The sequence below is a fragment of the Sarcophilus harrisii genome, chromosome 5, assembly GCF_902635505.1.
Source record: "Sarcophilus harrisii chromosome 5, mSarHar1.11, whole genome shotgun sequence".
Classification (NCBI taxonomy): Eukaryota; Metazoa; Chordata; class Mammalia; order Dasyuromorphia; family Dasyuridae; genus Sarcophilus; species Sarcophilus harrisii.
In genome coordinates, this window is record NC_045430.1 from 278,029,733 (window position 1) to 278,035,655 (window position 5,923).

At 39.6% G+C, this 5,923-nt stretch overlaps 1 long non-coding RNA gene across 2 annotated transcripts; it reads right to left on the reverse strand.

The window, feature by feature from the left end:
* Positions 1–778: 778 nt before the first annotated feature.
* On the reverse strand, positions 779–5,277 carry LOC116419621. Of its 2 annotated transcripts, none has more exons than XR_004229876.1 (3): positions 4,747–5,277; positions 2,157–2,239; positions 779–1,587 (listed from the first exon to the last, which is right to left on the reverse strand). It is a non-coding gene; the product is annotated as an uncharacterized LOC116419621 (long non-coding RNA). The 2 variants fall into 2 exon arrangements; XR_004229877.1 differs by having other exon boundaries at positions 780–1,587; positions 5,059–5,277.
* Positions 5,278–5,923: the final 646 nt, after the last annotated feature.

Here is a 5,923-nt window from a genome sequence, read left to right on the forward strand (position 1 = left end):
GCTAAAAGTTCAGACACACAAAAAAATTAAAAATTAAATAAAAAAACTGCCTTTTCAGGAGAATACATTCTAATTTGAGAGACAAATATGCAAATTAGGTAGATATGCAATATACAGAACTTTGCTAGAAGGTAATAATAGTAGTAGTTAACAGTTATATCTCACTATGTTCTAGGCACTATTTCAAATACTTTAGAATTATTATTTCATTTCATTCTACTAATGATCCCAGGAGTATGTGCTATTATTATCATCCCCATTTTATATATGGGGATACTGAAGCAAATAGAGATTGACTGATTTGCCCAGGATTACACAGCTAATAAGCATCTGAAGAAGGACTCAGGTCTTCCTGATGTCAATCCTGGAGCTCTCTCCATTGTAACACTCAATAAACTCTAACTAATCTTGAATTAGTATATCCTATACTTCATGCCTCATCAAACACTATTTTCTCTATCTGTCTGGGGATGGTGGTTTCTGCTGATGTAGTAATGTCTTAAGAAAGTCTGCAATAGAAAAATCAGAATTCTGATGGTATGATCAGAAGCTCTCTTACTGGAGAATCACAGATTTGGAGCTCATCCTCTCATTTTGCAGAGAAGGGCCACAAGGGAAGAAAGGGCAGGGGATTTCCAAAGCTTACAGGGATTGTCTGAAACAATACTGCCTTCCCATGCTTTCTTCTATGGGTCCAGAACCAGCAGGTCTGGACATACTTCAAAGACCTTTGAATGGCTTCCTCATGTTGGCCAAACATATTCATAAAGTAGGAATATGTTGATTAAAAAAAAAAAAACTTGTAATAATGACCAGCTCAGGTGTAGACAAAAAGTCTATAATGATCCTCATGGTCACTCTATGTCAACACCAGGGACAGCAGAGAGAAGCAACCAGAGACCCAGGGCCTTTAGACTGAGCTATGAAGTTACTAAATAAATCTGAAGATAGACTCATATATTTGTCTAGGCCATGATACTGGAAAGTGCCCATTTAATAAGGGCCTTGTGTACAATCGCATGTGTTTATATCTACACATGAATTATTGATTTGATGGGTGAATATACTTATTTATTAATTTACCATCATGCTTATTTCACTGTGTTCTGTGCCATGTTCATGCCAAGGAATGTCTGTTGATGGTTGTGCATTTCTGCCACTGCTTATAATGAACAGTTATTTTATATATGCCCTATTGATAGGGTTCTTGATACAGCTGGCCAGTTTAACTTTGCTAGTTGGCCATGACCCAATTGATCTTTGTAAGGACCATAAGGAGTTCTGGCCCAAGAAAGAAATGCAATAACATTCTCAAATCCATTGGGAAGAGACTCTGCTGGAGATCTATACCCTACCCTGAATGAGAAGAGGGTGGAATTAATGAGACTAGGATAGAAAGGAGCTGGAGCCATCTGAATCTTCTCAGAATTTCTTTGAGTTTCTTCAGTCTCTTAAAAGCCTCTTTGATCCCAACAGTCTCTGTAGGTTTCTTCAGGTCTCTTACATCTTGTGCATCTCTGCAGTTGCTTTAGGTGTTACTGGCTTCCAACTCTGAGAAGTTGAATGATGCAATTCCCCTTCAGGTTGCTGAAGGGAGAATAAGATTGGGAAAAAGCTGATGTGAATAGATCATGTCTATCTATAGCTTGCTACACTGGAGACTTTGGAGAATTTCCACTTAAAGAGATCTGGGATTTTCTCTGCAATGACTATGTAGTATCTTATATTCTCCTGTGTATACCTTGTCTAATTACTACTTTGCTAGGGACTTGGCTAAATGGGTATTTTTGTTGCTTCCTATGGGTGTTCACTTTGGAATTGGTATTTGCCAGATAGCTTTGAATATAAACCTTGACTCTTCCTTTCCCCAAGAAAGAATAATGATTAGAAAGGTATCTTGATCCCAAAAACCAAATCCCTGGAATAGGGGTGGGGAACCTCCAGCCCTTAGACAATATAAGCCTGCAAAATTGTTCCTCAACCCAAGGCAATGATGAATTTAAAGCTAAATACAACTTCTATTGCTTAAGTTTTATAAATTGACAAGTTTGTATGGCCCCTGAATGATGTTATAAATATTCAAATGGTCTTTGACAAAAAAAAAAAAAAAAAGAAAAGGTACCCTAGATTAACAATATATAGTTCTGGGTCCTTACCCCTTCTGTCTGAAGAGAGCAGAGTGGTCAACCTTCTCACCAGGAGTTCCTGCTTCCTCTCCTGGCAGGAAATAAAAGCTACCCTGGAGAAGTATGGGAGGAACAAGTGGAATCTTCCATTATCCTGGAGGATGTGATCCTTGTAGATATGGTACACAAAGACACACCTATGCACATGGTGGGCAGTCTCAAACACATAAGTAGATTCACATCTTGGCCACAACTAAACTCTTCAGTAAGGATCCAGAAGCTTTACCTGGTTCTCTCTTTAGTGTACTCTCCCACAATCTCTCTGATAACCCAGATAATATTGTGGCTGTGACCAAAATTGAGCACAGTGAACATTCTCTTTTTTCTCTTATGAGCCCTGACTAGTTGAAGTATATGCACAAGGCTGCTTCATTTCCACTGCTCCCAGACACCCAGCATAGAAGACTCCTTTTGGGGCATCTCCAAGCTTGAATGTGATGGCTTGGAGCTGTGAGCATGTGCTCCAGCTTCCACACCCCACTGGTCCTTTCCCACTGGACTGGCATCCCCTCCCATGGAGCCCGGGAATCCCTGCCCTGATCAAATTAAAGTCTCAGCATGACTTAAGCTTTACTTTCATTTTTCAAAATGTTCTGGGTTTGGCAAATCACTTTTGGTTAAGTATCAAAAACCGGCACAATACTCCAAAAAGGAGACAGAAAACCCAGACAATCTAGATGTGGACAAAACAATGGTTCTTTCTTGTTCTTTCAAGAAAGAGCCATTCCCCCCAAATCTCTCTCTCTCTCTCTCTCTCTCTCTCTCTCTCTCTCTCTGTGTGTGTGTATGTGATTCATTGATTCAGAGTCACTTCATTTAAAAAATAAATAAATAAAAGATGTATTGCCCAGTGTACACGAATTTTGCCAACTTGGCTTGATATTCATCAGAAAATAGATTCCTGTAGTGTAATCCCCTAATTTTATGATAAAATAACAATAGAAAGTGACTTGTCTGAGGTCATATAGAAAGGAAGCAGCAATCCAGGATTCAAAGCCTTCTCCAAAGATTCTAAATCCAAATCCAAATCGGCTGTTTGGTTTTAATTTTTGTCTTCATATTCCAAGAACTTGGCATGGGGAAGGTGCTTGGCAAGTGCTTGTTAATTTGAATTAAATTAGTACCAGGATGATAGCAGCTTGTTTAGTAGAAATCTTCCTTTACTCAATAGAAATAAATTTTATTTAGCACTTGAATGACAACTAAAGTACTTAAGAATTTTTTTGGGAAAAACAAACAAACAAAAAAAACCCAAACATTGTTCCCATCCCTTCTGCAAACATATTTATACTTCTAATTTGCTTTCATGAATTTCTTTCTTTCTTTCTTTCTTTCTTTTTTTTGTAAATAAAAGATAAATAAATCCCAGTATAACTTCTACTGAATTATGATGATGATGATTTTGAAATTAAGTTTCCTTCTCCCAATTTGACTTCTTTTTCTGAATTTTCCAAGTCCAAGGCCTGTGACCTCTGGGATTTTAGTTGAGCTTTCATGAACAATCATACTTAAGCTCTCTGACCTTCTTGGGGAAATTTAGCCCTTGGGTCCCACTTCCTGAGATGTTACAATTACATTTCCGGATTTCTTCACAACCCACACAGAAAGGTGAGGAATTCTTCTGAGGTCTTCTTAGGAATACTCTTTTGCCAATTTACAATTCAAATGAAAATCACTTTCCCTTTTGATCTGTTGGGGGAAGGCCGGGAGATTGATGGAATACAATGGTGTCTTTGTACTGGACCAGGCTAGAGGACTGTTACAAAATGTGTTTTAGCATTGGCTAAGAGGCCAATGGAGACTTCCAGCCACATGTTTAAAAGAACAGGCAGGGGGAAAAAAGTGGCTTAAGTCAATTACAGCCCTCCTTCCTGAGCCATCTTGTGGGACCGATGTGCTACAATTATCCCATACTTCAGTCCAGGAGCCAGCCAAGTCTCCACTTAACATAGCTATGATTTTGAAATCTACTTACTCTGGAGACTGACCATAAGATCAACACACTGACAGAGCAACCGTTGGAAATTCCAAACATCCCTCAAACCCGAACCGTAATTATCCAGCCTGGAAGCCCAATGGGCAAGGGAAGCATCGGTCTCCTCTCCCCCCTTCCCCTTCCACTCAGTGCCCAGGACCCTGTCAGCACTCAATAAACACCAGATAGAGCTTTGCACTGATGCTGCTTAACTCCAAGGGCCAAGATTCTCTCAGGCAAACAGAACTACTTAGAAGAATTTTGCAACTGAGCAGAGTATGTTTCTGAGACATCAGATGTGCATCCCAAAGGAGAGGGAAGGAAGAAAGATCCTACTGGGTGAGAGGAGTTCTAACCATCCCAAAATATTACAGCCCCCAAATTTAGAATCCAGTGGAACCTAACAGATCACCGCCAATCATTACGCAAAGCATCAAAACCCCTTTTCAGAATCCTGACACATGGACACCGAGCTGCTCCTTGAACACCTCCATGGACAGAAAAGTCACACTCTTGGAGCATCCCATTCTCCCTTGTGTCACCCGAAATTGCAAAGAAGCTTTCTTATGTCAATTCAAATTCTACCTTGCTGTGACTCCTGCTCATCATCCATCCTCTGGGCCTGAGGAGAATGTATTGGTCTGTTTTTCTACATAATCCTCCACATGTCTGAAGGTAGCAGTTATGGTCTTCTTCTTGGCCCAAGACTTCTCTTCTCCAGACTAAACATCTCTTGGTCTTTTGACAAATCCTTATAGGGCATGGGCTCAAGTTTCCTTGTTGTCCTGGCCAAATGTCTTTGTATACTCTTCTGATTGTCAGTGTCTCTTATCCTGCAAGGCCCACCATAGTATTCTAGTGAGGCTTCACCCAGGGAGAGAACAGCAGAAATCTTACCTTTCCCCATAATGGGGGAAAACTTTGTAAGCATCCTATGCATATATTTCCTCATCTAATCTTTATAACAATCCTGTGAAGTAGCTACTCCAGGTAACACCAAATTAAGAAAAGATACTGAATCTGAGAGCAATTAAGTGGCTTGTCCATAATCACTCAGGGTGTCCTATTTCTAAACTCAGGGCTTTGTCTACTGTACCATTTGGGGATGCTGTTGTTATTAACACAGGCAATCTATGAATTGATGAATAAATATTTATGTTTTGCACTTATTATGTGCCAAGACTATGTCATAGTGCCCAGATTATGACTCAATGCTAGGCACTGGGGATACAAAAGGCAAATCTTCTGAACCAGAAACATCCTAATGAGATACATGAGCATTTTTTCTAACAGCCAAATCATTATAGTGACTGATATTGAACCAGCAGTCTGACAAAAACCTTATATCATTATCACATGACTTTCCATCTAGCCTAATCCTCAAACTTGACAAGTGTAGTTGACTAAAACAAAGCACAGATTTTGGGCCGGATGTGATGATAATCTTCACAACAGTTAAGCAGAAGGAGAGTGAATTATCTCTGGAGTTAAAAGATGCATTTCCCCACCCTGGAGGAAGGCCTAGAAGCCTTCCACAAAGCCTAGATAGTTACTTTGGGGTGTCTCAAAGAGGAAATTCTTTTGTGATCGGCCACACTGAAGGGATGATCAGCTATTTAACCTAACTAGAATGGAGAAAGAAGAGAACATATTGATACCTGCTCTGTATAGGTGGTTCAACCCCGAGATTAATCCACTTAATTTATGTAGAATATTAGAAAAATTGGTGGGCAAGAGAAAGAAAGACATTCAATACGTATTT